The sequence below is a fragment of the Bidens hawaiensis genome, unplaced genomic scaffold (assembly GCF_021521415.1).
Source record: "Bidens hawaiensis isolate Kalapana, Puna unplaced genomic scaffold, B.hawaiensis_p1.1 tig00020908_1, whole genome shotgun sequence".
Classification (NCBI taxonomy): domain Eukaryota; kingdom Viridiplantae; phylum Streptophyta; class Magnoliopsida; order Asterales; family Asteraceae; genus Bidens; species Bidens hawaiensis.
In genome coordinates this window covers 5,258-21,728 of record NW_027493224.1, presented here as the reverse complement: position 1 = coordinate 21,728, position 16,471 = coordinate 5,258, and the positions used below count along the sequence as shown (strand labels likewise).

Here is a 16,471-nt window from a genome sequence, read left to right as displayed (position 1 = left end):
ACTATCCGACAGGAGCATGAGTTGTGGAATTACTTAGGGACCCTCTTGCTAGTGGGGATTTGGTGCTTTGTGTCAGGTGAGTTCATGATGCCCCTTTTTACTCTTTCAAGTTTTGGGCTAGCATACACACCTATACGATTTTGCTTGATGAACCGTTTAAATTATTTTGCATAGGCTTATTTGTATAGAATATTCCTTGGGATGATATTTATGTATGTTTGTATGTATGATTATACATGTATTATTTTATGGCCAATAATTGGCGATGTTATTTAGTCGTTATCGACTAAGGATGTTTACGTATGCCTACTTTGTGTTTGCATACGTTGGATGGAATGTTACGTGTTTGGGTTGTACGTGTGCTCGACCCTGATGTTATTACTTGGATATTATTCATATGGATGTGATTATATAGATGTATATATAAGTATGACTACTTGTCGTTTATGATGGCCTAACTGATCTTATCCCATTTTATTTTAAACTGTTGGAATAATTTATTTAAATGTCAATTATTAAAAACTTGAACTCACTCAGCTCAAGCTGACTTTGTGTGTATGTTAGTGTGAGTTTCAGGTAAGGAGGAGGACGCATTACTGCTTGGACGTGCTCGAGGCTACTTGGACGGTGGAAGGCATATCTAGTCGGAAAGTTTTATTAATGAACATTGTTCTTTTCAATTATTACTAAATACATTGAAATTTGGTCTTGGGCATAATTCCGGGTTTTGGGAACTTGTTTTAATAATTATGATTTTCCGCTGATTTATACTATGAATTGGTTTTTGAAATGAAATGAAATGTCTTGAGTTTAAGTCTTTTGTAAGTTTATTGTATGATCACCAACTGTAGGATTCCCAGGATTCGGGGTCTTACAAGTTGTTATCAGAGCCATGGTTCGAGGGATCCAAGCATCCCCGAATGCTTGGACTCGAACTTTAAGGGAAAAGACTAGTATGCCAACCGCGAGTAGCTGTACGCCAAGAGGTAACTTTAATTGTTTAGTCATTCCTTTGAACTTTAAAGTTTCCAGTATATGGTTAATTGTTTAAGTGTTAGATAGAATGCTAATGTGGTTAGGGGCAGGGGGTGTTTAGGACGGGCGGGGTAAAGTGAATGACTAATTACACTTGATCAACGTCATTAGCAGTTTACCCTTACCTTGCATGTTCTAAACACTACTTGTACTTGACCGTGTTATAATTTTGTCTTTGTAGGGATAAGTCATGGTTAATACTCGTGCGGCAAAAGAGAGGTGGTCCTAGTGTTCGTGGTCGTGGTCGTAAGCCACGTGCCGAAGCTGAGAGTGAGATTCCTACTCCCTAGCAGGAAGAAACCCTGATTCATGAGGAGGGGAATAACCCCGCCTTAGATCCTGCTATGCGCGCGACAATCGCGGATGAGGTTTATCAGGTTCTCCATAGCGCCATTCCCGAGATTGTTGCTGAGGCTGTTAGGGCCATGGAGGAATCATTGGTTGGTAAGGGTTCGGATAAGGAAAGGAAGGGTAAAGAGACGCAGGTCGAGGAGGAAGAGGTGTTCGTGCCGAGCGGGGATAAAGATGAGGTTCGTGCTATTAGTGTATCTACCCGGGGTTGTTCGTATGGAGACTTTAAGAAATGTGACCCTCCTTCTATCGATGGTACTAAGGATGCGTTGGCAGCACATCAGTGGGTGAGGGAGATGGAGGCCGTGTTGAGGGTTAGTAAGTGTAAGGGGGAAGACATGGTGACTTATGCTACTGCCTCGTTCCGTTCCGAGGCGCTGTGTTGTTGGGATAATCTGGCGCAGGCTATGGGTGACCGTTCAATTAGGAGGATGACTTGGGATGAGTTGAAGAAGTTGGTTCTTAATCAGTTTTATCCCCCACATGAGTTGGATAAGATTGAACAGGAATTCTTGACTTTGGAGGCGGGCAGTATGACGCATCATGAGTATACCACAAAGTTTAATAAGATGGCTCGTTTATGTCCCGATCTGGTTACTCCCGAACCCAAGAGGATTAAAAAGTATGTGAAGGGTCTTCCGGTGGATATTCGTTGGGGCGTGATGACCACCGACATGAGATCGTTTCACTCGGTGGTTACCCTAGCAAGCACATTATATGATCAGAGAGAGAAGTTACCGCCGACCGATACTAGGAAGACGTGGAACTCAAATTCGTACGGTAAACGGCCCGGGGAAAACAACTTTAATTCGGCTGAGAAGAGGGTTAAGACTGAGGCTTCGGATTTTAAGAGGGATGCGGCATTTGGTAAATGCAAGAAGTGCGGGAAACCGCATAAGGGGGAATGTAAGCTTGGGTCTGGTTCCTGTTTTCGATGTGATAAGGTTGGACACCCCCATTTCAAGTGTCCGACGTTGACTTGTTTCCGTTGTAAGGGGGCCGGCCACTTGGCATCAAATTGTCCTACTAGCAATGCAGAGGGGTCCGATCAGGGGACTTCCTCGAGGGAGAAAGTGGAAGAGAAGCCGAAGGTCAGGGCGAGGGCCTTCAACATCTCCAAGAGAGAGGCAAAGGATGATGCGGACGTTGTTTCAGGTACTTTTTCCTTATTCATCTTTATATTCTACCGTTATAATTTCTCCTTCTTTCGGATCGTATGTGTGATTGTGTAGCTAAGCAGTAGTGTAATATTATCCCAGGTACCTTTTTACTTGATAAATTACAGGCATCGGTCCTATTTGATTCGGGTGCCAGTAGAAGTTTTGTGTCTACCGCTTTCTATTCCTCATTGAATAACACCCGAGCGCGTAGTCGATGTGTTTGAGGTTGAGATCGCCGTAGGAAAGTCCGTTTCCGTGTCTATGGCTATTCAAGGTTGTTCCATCGAGTTGTCTGGGTATAGATTTCCGGTGCGGCTGTACTTGATGCCGCTTGGCTGTTTTGATGTGGTGCTTGGGATGGATTGGCTCGTGAGTGTTGATGCTCAGATCATTTGTGGTCAAAAACTTGTACGTCTAAGGGCCCTGGATGGGACCCAAATTACGGTCTTCGATGACCGGAATGGTGCGATGCCACATAACATATCCATGATTAAGGCGGGAAAACTGATGCAGCGGGGGGTGCGGGGCGTATCTGGCGTTATGCTATAAACGTGAAAACCGAGGTGGTAACCGTCGGTGATGTTCCTGTTGTTCGGGATTTCTCGGATGTGTTTCCAGATGATTTGTCAGATGTGCCGCCGGATCGCGAGGTCGAGTTCCAGATAGACCTTGTGCCAGGTGCAAAATCCGTTGCTCGAGACCCTTACCGTCTTGCACCAAATGAAATGAAAGAACTTATGGCTCAATTGGAAGACTTGCTCGACAAGGGCTTCATTCGACCGAACATCTCACCTTGGGGTGCCCCGGTCCTGTTCGTCAAGAAGAAGGACGGTAGCATGCGGATGTGCATCAACTACCGTGAATTGAATAAACTCACTGTGAAAAATCAGTACCCTCTACCAAGGATCGACGACTTATTTGATCAGCTCTAAGGAGCTAGTTGGTTCTCGAAGATCAACCTTAGGTCCGGGTATCATCAGTTGAAAATTCATGAGGAACATATTCCTAAGACTGCCTTCCGCACTCGTTATGGGCATTATGAATTCCTCGTGATGTCTTTCGGTTTGACCAACGCACCGGCTGCGTTCATGGATCTTATGAACCAGGTGTGTAGGCCGATGCTTGATCGTTTTGTTATTGTGTTCATCAACGACATTCCGGTATATTCCAAAAGCGAATCCGATCACGCCGGTCATCTCACGGAAGTTTTGGAAGCTATGCGAAAAACAAGTTGTACGCGAAATTTTCTAAGTGTTCTTTTTGGTTACGCGAGGTTCAGTTCTTGGGTCATGTCATTAACCCGAGTGGTATTTTGGTTGACCCTGCAAAGGTGGAAGCCGTAAACGAATGGGAATCCCCTAAGTCTCTGTCTGAAATCCGTAGATTTCTGGGCTTGGCGGGGTATTACCGCCATTTCATTCCCGACTTTTCAAAAATCGCTTCGTCGTTGACCAAGTTGACTAAGAAGAGTGTTAAGTTTGTGTGGGGTTCTGAGCAGGAGGAGGCTTTTCTCGAATTAAAGAACAGGTTGACGCATGCTTCGATTTTAGCTTTACCCGATGGCACTGACGATCTGGTTGTTTATTCGGATGCCTCTTATCAGGGGCTTGGGTGTGTTCTGATGCAGCGAGGCCGAGTCATAGCTTATGCCTCACGGCAGTTAAAGCCTCATGAGGCGAATTATCCTACTCACGATTTGGAGCTGGCGGCTGTTGTGTTTGCGCTTAAGTTGTGGAGACATTATTTGTACGGTGTCCCTTAAGTTATCTATACTGATCATAAGAGCTTAAAGTATTTCTTTGAACAAAAGGAACTGAATATGCGTCAGCGTCGGTGGCTGGAATTGATAAAGGATTATGATTTGGAGATTTTGTACCATCCTGGTAAGGCTAACATGGTAGCTGACGCGTTGAGCCGGAAGGAGAGACCGAAACCTATTCGTGTGAAATCTTTCAAGCTTATTCTCAAACCCGATATTTTGAAACAGATTGCCAATGTTCAGAATGAAGCTTTACAGGTGGAATGGATTATGTCAGAACGTAATTGGGGTCAGGAAAAGTTTTTGGAAGACGTCGGTGACGGGGTGAAGTATAAGGACAGTTGTTTGTGGGTACCCAGGTATGAGGGATTCAGGAGTAAGATATTGGATAAAGCACACAAGTCACGCTATTCCATTCATCCAGGTGCGACCAAGATGTACCAATACCTGTAGAAGAATTATTGATGACCTGCGATAAAGTATGAGGTGGCTCAGTACGTGAGTAAGTGTTTAACGTGTCTACAAGTTAAGGCTGAGCACCAGAAGCCTTTCGGGAAACTTCAACCCCTGGAAATACCGGAGTGGAAGTGGGGGCATCTTACGATGGATTTTGTGACTAAACTGCCTCGTACTCCTAGGGGTAACTATGACACCATTTGGTTGATCGTGGATAGATTGACTAAGAGCGCTCACTTCTTGCCGATTCGAGAAACTTATAATTTCAAGTAGTTGGCTGATGTATTTATTCGTGATATAGGTTCTAGGCACGGGGTGCCGGTATCTATTGTTTCGGATAAGGATACGCGTTTTACCTCCAGGTTTTGGAAGAAGTTTCATGAGGAGATGGGTACCAAACTCCTTATTAGTACCGCTTATCACCCGCAGACGGATGGTCAATCCGAGAGGACCATACAGACTCTCGAGGATATGTTGCGGGCTTGTGTTCGATTTTGGTGGTAGTTGGGATCGTCACTTATCGTTAGTCGAGTTTCTTATAATAACAGTTACCACGCCACTATTGGGATGCCGCCGTTTGAGATGTTATATGGGCGTAGGTGTAGCACTCCGGTCTGTTGGGGGCTCCATTGGTCAGAAACAGTTGGGTAGTTTGGACGTGGTTGAGGCTACGACTGAGAAGCTCGATAAGATTAAGGCTTTTATGAAGGCCGCTCAGGATCGTCAAAAGTCCTATGCGGACAAAAGGCGGAGGCCTATTGTGTTCGAGGCTGGTGATCGAGTCATGTTAAAAGTTTCTCCTTGGAAGGGTATTATTCGTTTTCGTAAGAGGGGGAAGCTTAGTCCGAGATTCATTTGTCCGTTCCGTATCTTGTCACGGGTTGGTGAGGTAGCATATAAAGTGGATTTGCCCAATGAGCTCACGGGCATTCATCCTACTTTCCACGTGTCTCATTTGAGGAAATGTTTGGCAGACAAGGAGGCCCATGTGCCTCTGGGTGATATTGATCTCGATAGTAAACTGAACTACGTTGAAGAACCTATTGCCATACTTGACCGTCAGGAAAGGCGTTTGAGGAATAAGGTGGTTAGGCAGGTGAAGGTGCAGTGGAGGCACCGTAGGGGTTCCGAGGCTACTTGGGAGTCCGAAGACGAGATGATGAAACTTTACCCGCAGTTGTTCTTATCGCATCGGGATTCGGGGACGAATCCCATTGTAAGGGGGGGTGCACTTGTAACGCCCGTCACTTTTGGTTTAATGATTTAAATCTTGTAAGTATGTACAATTCTCGGGAGTTATCCGGCATTCCTCGATGACCTTCTCATCTTTCCGGTACGTTAAATTATTTAACTTTTCAATCAAGATGTTACTTCTTTATAATTGGAGGGGCTAGAGTGTAAGATTTTTTATATCATAAACAAACCCTAACTCCCCCCCCCCCTCTCTTGGTCCAATCGGGGCACAGCACAGCCACCCCCACCCCCGATTTTCTTTTTTGCAGCCAAGTTTAGGGCGTAAAAACTTCAATTGAAGGTTAGTCCCATGTTCCCTAAAGTCTTTTACACCTTAATTGGTCATATTAACCCGCTTATTGATCGTTAAATCGCGTGTTGTTGGCTTACCGGGTGGCTGTCCCTTCAAGCAAATCGGGGGCTGTTTTGGTTAAGGTTGTTGCTTCATAATCTTTCTAGGTATGTCTTGTATATCATATTTGAGTATCATGAATTTTGGCATTCGTTAGGTTGGTCAATCGTTAATGATGTGAAAACTAGAATTCGGTTGACTAGTTTGTGAAATTATGATGTCTAGCGCGTTGTTTGAGGGAACTAACAACCAATTCGATTGTTGTAGCCTCAGTATGAGTTGTGGGCAATAAGAAACTGATTTTTAAAGGTAAAGGGGCTGAATTGGTTGTCGGTTACTCAAACGGGTCGGTACAAACGCGTATTCGCGTTGATTGAATAGTTGGTGTGTTGTGCTTGCAAGTTACTGACCCATTCGACTCGTGTAGCGTCGTGTGGACTTGTTGGTTGTCAATTTATCATTTTGGGTCCACACGGGGCTGAGTTGGATGTTAATTGCCTAAACAACTCTTAAGTATTAGTCTCACCTAGTGCTTCCGACGGTAATTTGGGAATTCTTTGTTCTCGGGGGTAACTATGGGTCGTTTTGGTAAAATAGGGCCCCGGGGGTTGTTTTAATCGAACTTGGTGACGTAGAGGCTTTAGGTAACTTGAACCTTATTAGAACGCCTAGTAGGATAAACGAGTCCTTTCGGTGTCGTTAGTAACTATTGTATACTATCCGACAGGCGCGTGAGTTGTGGAATTACTTAGGGACCCTCTTGCTCATGGGATTTGGTGCTTCGTGTCAGAGTTCATGATGCCCCTTTTTACTCTTTCAAGTTTTGGGCTAGCATACACACCTATACGATTTTGCTTGATGAACCGTTTTAAATTATTTTGCATAGGCTTATTTGTATAGAATATGCCTTGGGATGATATTTATGTATGTTTGTACGTATGATTATACATGTATTATTTTATGGCCAATAATTGGCGATGTTATTTAGTCGTTATCGACTAAGGAGGTTTACGTATGCCTACTTTGTGTTTGCATACGTTGGATGGAATGTTACGTGTTTGGGTTGTACGTGTGCTTGACCCTGATGTTATTACTTGGATATTATTCATATGGATGTGATTATATAGATGTATATATAAGTATGACTACTTGTCGTTTATGATGGCCTAACTGATCTTATCCCGTTTTATTTTAAACTATTGGAATAATTTATTTAAATGTCAATTATTAAAAACTTGAACTCACTCAGCTCAAGCTGACTTTGTGTGTATGTTAGTGTGAGTTTCAGGTAAGGAGGAGGACGCATTACCGCTTGGACGTGCTCGAGGCTACTTGGACGGTGGAAGGCATATCTAGTCGGAAAGTTTTATTAATGAACATTGTTCTTTTCAATTATTACTAAATACATTGAAATTTGGTCTTGGGCATAATTCCCGGGTTTTGGGAACTTGTTTTAATAATTATGATTTTCTGCTGATTTAGACTCTGAACTGATTTTTGAAATGAAATGAAATGTCTTGAGTTTAAGTATTTTGTAAGTTTATTGTATGATCACCAACTGTAGGATTCCCAGGATTCGGGATCTTACAAGCAGAAAGCAAAGGAAGACAAAGAAGGGTGCCTGAACATGCTGCTTCTAAATTTGCCCCTAGCACTTCAAGATGGACGATCACTGAATCTGTGATCATGAGAAGGGAAATGCCAAGACCAAATGTTGCTGTGAGACCAGATGGGAGAATATTTGGAATAAGATATGATCCAGCAACTCGGAGTTTCCTTATTCTTGATTCAAGACAACAAATTTTGAATGTGACCAACATGACTCTGACCTTCAATATCTGCGCATTGATGATTTTGGGACATTGTGAATATTGAACTACCATTCTCTGTTGATTGGTATACTGAGATAAGCTTGTTCAAAAGAAAGGCAACAGATGTTAGAGTAAAAATAGTGCTAGATAGAACTCCAAATTTTACAGAGAAAATTACTATTGAAGATCTTTGATGATTATCTTTATCTTTTGTAATTTTTCTTTTGATATATAATTTTCTTTTTCATTTTGAGGGTTAGGTTATACTAGGAAGTATAGTTTTTGCAGGAAGGATAGGAAGTAATCTTGTCCATTGATGTTAAACATGGAGGGTTGAGATTAGTTTAGGGGGAAATCAAGTATTAACACAAGGTAAAGGGCATAAAAGTAATAACATATTTATTGACTTTCTCTCTCCACATGCAAGACACATGTCAAATTCCCCCATCATTTTAAAACGTCCATAACTTTTTTTACGGCGTTTTTATTAAAAAAACAAATTCATCATAATAACGAGTGTTTTTTTATCTTTTATATGAGTACCATATTGTAATATAAAAATTTAAACAAAATTAGTGGGTTTTTTACCAATTGTGTTTTACCAAATTGTGTTTTACAAAATTATGTTATACAATAGTATTTTACATTGTGTGTTATACAATTGTGTTTTTTATTTTGTTTTTATCGTTGTGTTTTTTTTATTGTCTTTTGTCCATTGTGTATTTTGCATTGTGTTTTTCATAGTGTTTTCCATTGTGTTTTTTCGGACTTTTCTGGCGAGGTAGTGGCGGTGGGTGACTGTTGTTGTGGCGGTGGGCGGTGGAGTGGTGGTGGTTGTAGGAGATGAGTGAAGATGTAATTGGGTTTTATGTAAGTGGGTTTTTGAAATAATGTAAGTGGGTTTTGAGATTAAAGTAAGTGGGTTTTGATATTAAAGTGTTAGACTAAAATACCCTCCATCCTAGCCTTTTTATGAAAATCAAACTTCTTATTTGAACCTAACCCTTCATTTTGATATGTAATGCCTATAAGGCAGAATTTTAATGATGTAATCATTTCCTTTTATGTAATGTAATTTACTGGTTTCAAGGATTTGATGTGTATTTTGACTTGTGCTTATAATCTTGTGTGTTTTGGTGCATCTGAGCTTGTTTCAATCAAGGGGAGATTGTTGGGTCATATGAAATGATTGAAATCTTCTCAGCCTCCCCAAGGTATGCTAAGTATGGAATCCAAGCAAGCTCAAGCACTTCCAGCATGGAAAATGCTTCCTCGAGCAAGATATCATATTCGAGTAGGATATTCTTCAAGAAATCTTCTAAGTGTCTAGTTCGAGCAAACTACATTCGTTGAGCAAGGATGATCTTTTAACAAGCATGGTTTACTACCGAGCAAACCCTTGATATAACTTTGCTTAAACTAAGTTCATGAGAAACTTAGTGGGTCGAGCAAGGTATTTAATAAAGGGTAATCTCAAGTATGCTGGTAGTGAGTTTGTGGAAATTATTCTAAGTGTTACTCCCAGCATGATTCATTCTCGAGCATATCTACGATACCCCAGTGTACTAAGAATGTAAGTGAAGACCGAAGAGATTCGAGCAAGAACGCTCATACTCATAGGAGCTATCCGAGCAAAGTTTGGTGTGCTCGTGAAGTCTGCTTGAGAGGAATATTTGAAGGCTTCAAATATTCTAAGTATTAGTCTGCTCGAAGTAAAATCCCGACCACACTCGAAGATAAGGTCTTAAGAGCCCTACTCGTATTGAAGAACTCTGCTCGAACTCCTGTTTACGCTTGTGTTTTATTTTATTATGTTTTGTATAATGATTAGGGTTTCTAGAGAGAATGTGTAACATCTCAAGTTTCATTGATATTTAATGAATTGGATTTTAATGGACTTATATAAGATTAATGTAATCATCTAAAGTATGAGGGTGCTAAGTGTCATTATATTAAAAGCTAAACATGAAACCCTATCCATATTTATAAGTGTAGCCACCATCTTATTTTATAATCATCTTCACCGCTAACCTCCTTCTTTACCAAAATCCCATTTTTGTGAGAGCAACCCACAAAGATCTGACGATTCCTGGAGATCTAACCATTGGATCATCATCAAATTTTAACTGAGTGTTCATGACTTATAAATGAAGATTCCCACCATTCAGATCTTTGATAAGAGGTCGGGAAGTCCAGCTTTTATCATGGAAACCGTAACATTGAAAAAGTGAGTTTTCCGACGACTGTTTGGGTTTTCCAGCAACTGTAATGGCGGTTTTCAGTAACGGAGAGATGATGGGTTCGTAGATCATGGAGAGCCCGGTTCCGTGGCCACTTGAATCACTCAATTCCGAGTTCGTTTGATATAGTTTTGGGCTATTCGAGTGATTTCGAACATAAATCTCAGAGGTACGTTTTTATTAAAAGGGCTTAATTTTTGTGCATGGAATTGCATGAAACTTGGTAAAATGATAGACCGGGTCACAATTATTCATAGAGTAATGAACTTGTTAGTAAATGGGTTAGTTGGTTCTGTTCGAGTAAAACTAGTAGTGTTTGGTTCATGAAAAGGTTAAGTGTTTGAGGTCGATTTTCCATGAAACTGAGTAGGATAGTAAATCGGGCCATTCAATGTAAGAAAAACATAAAATATATGGTAAACGACTTAGTGGATGCGAACCGGGACGAACAGGTGACGTTTGGACAGAGTTAAATCAAGAAAATGAAGTTGTTTGGACCCATAACTCGTTATATTGGTAAAACGAGTCGTAAGGGGATGAAAGAAATCGATTAAAACAGAAAGTGCATGAAAAACCAGTTTTGAATCCAATTCTAGGAACTCGATTTGTTTGGAAGAAATTTGATTCGATTTGTTTAAAGTCGATTCGATTTGTTTGAAACTCGACTCAATTCGTCTGTGAAACTCGACTCGATTCGCTTGAAACTCGACTCGATTCATTTGTGAAACTTGACTCGATTCGTTTGAAACGTGACTCGATTCATTTGAAACTCGACTCGATTCGTATGTGAAACTCGACTCGATTTGTTTATGAAACTCGACTCGATTGTTTGAAACTCGACTCGATTCGTTTGTGAAGCTCAACTCGATTCATTTGTGATCATTGACTCGATTCGTTTGTGAAACTCGACTCGATCCATTTGGCCTTAAGACATATTAGCTTGACGACATGAATAGTAAGGCTTAGATAGAAAGCAGTTGATTAACACCTATATCTGTTAAACAATTAGCCGTGCTCAGTTGAAGAAAAGTGCTACCATCAATTCCGATAGAAACATGACCCAAGTGAGTTTCTAGCCCCTTTCCTAATATGTTTTCGGGGTTGTGTGTATACTCCTATATGATTAATTAATACCCTTACCATAAGTGTTAAGTGTATGCTATATGTACGTGTTATAAATGATATTGCATGATATAGAAAGAGTTAAGAATACGTACATAAATATTTGTGAAAGTATATAACTAAAAGTATGGGATGAATGTATGGTTGAATGGCTGTATGGAAAGAAGGGACCAGACCCTTACAATATATGTGATGTTAGGGACCAGACCCGTATAATATTTGTGATGGTAGGGACTAGAACCTTATAATATATGTGATGGTAGGGACCATACCCTTATAATATCTATGATGTTAAGGACAGGCCCTTATAATATCTGCGAAAGTTATAGGTCGAAAGGCTCTTTAAAACGTAGAAATAATTAAGTATGTATTAAGTAAGTTAAAACAAGTATAAAGGTATGAATGTATATACGTAGATAAGTGTGAATTTAAATATAACTAAAAGTATATATGAATATGTATGGTTGTATGGGACCAGAAGAAGGGACCGGATCCTAATAATATACGAGGTACGTAGGGCACCGAACCCTATTAATATCCGAGGTATGTAGGGTTCAGACCCTAATACTATCTGAAGAGGTAGGGCGGAATGCTCTTTAAAATGTAGAGATAGCATTATGAATTAAATAAGTTAAAACATGAAAGTATGAAAGAATGGACGATATGTAAGTAAGTATGAATGAAGAGAACATGCTAAGTATGTAATATGTATCTTCAGATACTTGTAAGTAAGTATGTGAATGTAATATATGTTATCTAATTAACTAGAACTCACTCAGCATAGCTGACTTTTAGTATGCACGTAGGCAAATAGGTTAAAGCAGCTGGCTTGAGGAAGACACATGACATGTACTGAAGAGACTGGCATATGAGGCAGGATTGCTATGATGCTTTATTTATGATGTTTTGAGTATATTTAAAGACAAGATTTGAATGATTATGTATGAATGATTGATGTTTTTATATTCCGTGAAAATTTTTAATTAACTTTGATATTTAGAATTGTGTTTATGAGCAAATCCAACGCCAAAGTAGGGCACCCGGGATCGGGGGCTATAGAATGTTAGGTGGGCTTATAAATAGAATGTTTAAATCCCATTGATGGGACACCTCTCTGTACACTTATTCACCTGACAACTTTATTGCCGTGAGAGCCGTCATTCCTTCGAACCCCAATATTTCCGTTGTACCTCATTGATTATTTCTCTTATTAATGATAATGGAAATCTTTTGATTCCTTCCTATTTTAGCAAATACTATTTGTAGTTGATTCCGCCGGCTACATCTAAGGGTATTTAATTTCTGTATCGGGTGTTCTTGTCCGACATTTTCGTTATCACGAAGCAAACAGTCCTGAAAAAAAAAAGAAAATAATGAAACATTATCTTGTGGGATACCTGATAATCCGACTTATTTCAACACAAATAACTAAATGCAATATCACATTATTTCACCATTAAAATATAAGCTAGTCTTCAACTTATCATTAAGTATGTAAATTACTTGTCATAATTGAATCATGAGATTTAGTTTGATATAAACTAGTTATCATCAAACATTATACATTATGCTCCCAAAATGGATTATCTTTCACCATTAAAATATAACACCCTTCACATTTTCAACCTAGTCTTCAACTTATCATTAAGTATGTAAATTACTTGTCATAATTGAATCGTGAGTTTAGTTTAATATTTAACATAGATCTAAACTAGTTAATATAAACTAGTTTAATGTAAATATAAACTAATTATCATCAAACATTATGCACCTAATATATATGGATCATCCTTCAACTTATCATTAACTATGTAAATTACTTGTCATATATGAATCATGAGATTTATTTTAATATAAACTAGATATCATCAAACATTATGCACCCAAAATATATCGATCATCCTTATTAAAGGGATCATTTTATGTGTTAAATGTTGTATCACACATTATATCATAGGCTTTACATGTATTAAATACATATCTTGTTAAGTGTGCGTTCATTTCAAAAAAAATCATAGAAATTTAGAGGAATTGAAATTTAAATCACTTGACATGTTTATTTGTCTTGAATATCCACCTTGTTATAAGACATATGGTTGTGTTCGTTTCATGGAACTCGTAGGAATTTGAAGGAACTAAAATTTGAATCACTTGACATGGTTATTGCCCTCGCTTGGATATGAAAGGAAATGGAATTTGAAACTAATTCCAATCAAATCGCATATGTTCATTGGAATTCAAGAATCTTTTAATTTTCAAAAGGAAAGTTCAAAAAATTGTTGGAATGTTTAATTTGGTTTGTGTCAAAATGGTTTTCGGGTAAGAACCGATTTCGGCTTTGCACGGGTTCGGGTCTTGGCTCAGCATGACTTGGGGTAAGGACATGTTTCGCCCAACATGGGTTCATGAAGGGTTTCGGGTCAGAACGAGTTTCGTCTAGGCACGGTTTCAAGTCGGAACGGGTTTTGGCCAGACCCGAAACCCATTCTAACCTGAATAACGTTGCGATCCTTACCCGTGCCGACTTGAAACCAAAATCTGCCTCGAAACCTATAATCCGTTCCGACCCAAAGAAAGTAACTCTTCTATTAATCGACTTGTTCCGACCTAAACCCACCCAACTCAAGTCATTTGTCAGTCTTATGGGTATGGGGATAGGAGGAAGAAAATTCCAACTCTATCAACAAGTTTAGCAACCAAACTCATTATAGATTTTTCAATAAATCCATTCCATTTCCAATTCAAACTCCAATTACATGATCTAGCATATGATAAATTAAAGTATAAAGACATCATGAACAAATCTTGATTGACCACTAGCAACTTCTAAAACAGTCTGCATATCAATGTCAACCTGATGCATTGGACTCTCTGCAGTAAACTCATGAACAAGGCCATTAATCTCAATCCAACTACACCCGGGTTGTTTCTTAATATTATGATTCCTCATCAACTTCCTCATCCTTAACGCATCTTCCCACTTATTAGTCAACCGATACAGGTTCCAAAGAAGCATGTACACACCATCATCACACGGTTCTAGCTCGAGTACTTTCTTTGCTGCTGTTTCAGTTAAATTGCAAGTCTCTTTTTACCAAACAAGCACTCAAAACCGACCTCCAAATAACTGCATCCGGTTCCAAATTCATGTTCTTGATCAACTCCATTGCTTTGGTTAGATGTCCCGCTCGACAAAACAAATCCACCATGCACCCGTAGTGTTTGATTGTCGGTTCAAATCCATAACTATGAACCATCTTGTCAAATAATAACCGCCCTTCTCTAATTAGCCCTCCGTGAGCACAAGCCGATAGAACTAACAAAAATGTAATTTCATTTGGAGATGATCTGGTACGCATCATATTATTAAATATTTCCACTGCAGATCTGCCTTCACCGTGTAGTGCCAACCCTGAAATTATACTCGTCCATGAAAAAACGTCTTTTACAGACATTTTATTAAACACTTTTCTCGCAAACTCAAGGTTTCCGCCTTTAGAGTACATATCTATCAACGCATTGTTGACCGAAACATCAATAACAAGATAAGCTACCTTATTGGCATATGCATGCACGACCCACCAAAATCAAGCGCACCAATATCAGCACAACCAGAAAGAACCACAACCACGGTGATGGAAGTAGGCCGATTATGATCCCTATCCCCACCTACAATTCTCATCTCCCTAAACAATTCCAGCCCGCGTACAACACTCTTCCCACGAACATAGCTCACAATCATCGCAGTCCAAGACACCGCATTTCTGTCAGGCATTTCATCAAACACTTGGCGTGCGAAATTTTTTTTTGAAATGATGTATATTAGAAAAAAAATTAGGTTAACAGGAAAGTAAAAAAAAAAGGATTTTGGTGTACCGCTATTGAAAATAGCGATTAGGACCAAAAAATTGTATGAGCCGTCGTTAGCAATGGCGGATTACGAAAATGATTCCGTTCACACTTAATCCGCTATTGTGAATAGCGGATCACGTTATAACCAAACTAACCCCGTTACTAACCCAGTTAAGCCAGTTAACAATACCCACTAACCCAGTTACAAAAAGATCCCGTTACTAACCCGGTTAACAAACCCCACTAACCAAACTAATTCAGTTAACAAACCCCACTAACCAAACTAACCCCTTACTACTTACTAGTTATTTTGAATGCATTTCCAACAACATGAATGCATGCCTTGAATGCATTCCTACCAACATGAATGCATGCCTTGAATGCCTACCTACCAACATGAATACTACCAACTACATGAATGCAAGGCAACTACTGCATGCAAGACTTGAATGCATGCCTACCAACATGAATACTGGAAACTACATGAATGCAAGGCACTTGAATGCATGCCTACCAACATGAATACTGGCAACTACATGAATGCAAGGAAACTACTGCATGCAAGCAACATTGAATTGTCATTAAATGGTCATTAGTTGCCAACTACTGCATGCAAGGCCATTATTGAGGTTGACTTGGATTCCCTGAAAAGTGTTAATGTTTCACATGCATACTGCCATGACCCGTGATGAAAAGCCGTGTGAGTTGCCATTAATTCGTACCTGTGATGAAAACCCTAATCCACCCGTGAAGAAGACGATGACGTGTTTACTCCTAATCCGCCATCCGCGATAGCGGATCAGGTGTTTTTAAAAAAAAATAGTTTTCTTCCTAATCCGCCATTGAGAATAGCGGATCAGGTGTTTCTTTTTTTTACCCTTTCTTCCTAATCCGCCATTTCCAATGATGGATTAGGTTTTAATATTTTTTTTTATTATGAACGATGAAATAAGCTACAGTGTCATTGGTTAACCTAATTTTTTTTTATTATGAAATAAGCTACACTTTCTTCCTAATCCGTCATTGCTAATGGCGGATTAGGTTAACCTAAATTTTTTTTATCCTAATACGTCATTGGTAATGGCGGATTATGCTATTTT

The 16,471-nt window shown here is 39.6% G+C and overlaps 1 pseudogene; it reads right to left on the bottom strand.

Moving 5' to 3' along the window:
- Positions 1 to 14,295: 14,295 nt before the first annotated feature.
- Positions 14,296 to 16,083, bottom strand: LOC143562082 (pentatricopeptide repeat-containing protein At1g50270 pseudogene; annotated as a pseudogene).
- Between the last annotated feature and the right edge of the window lie 388 nt (positions 16,084 to 16,471).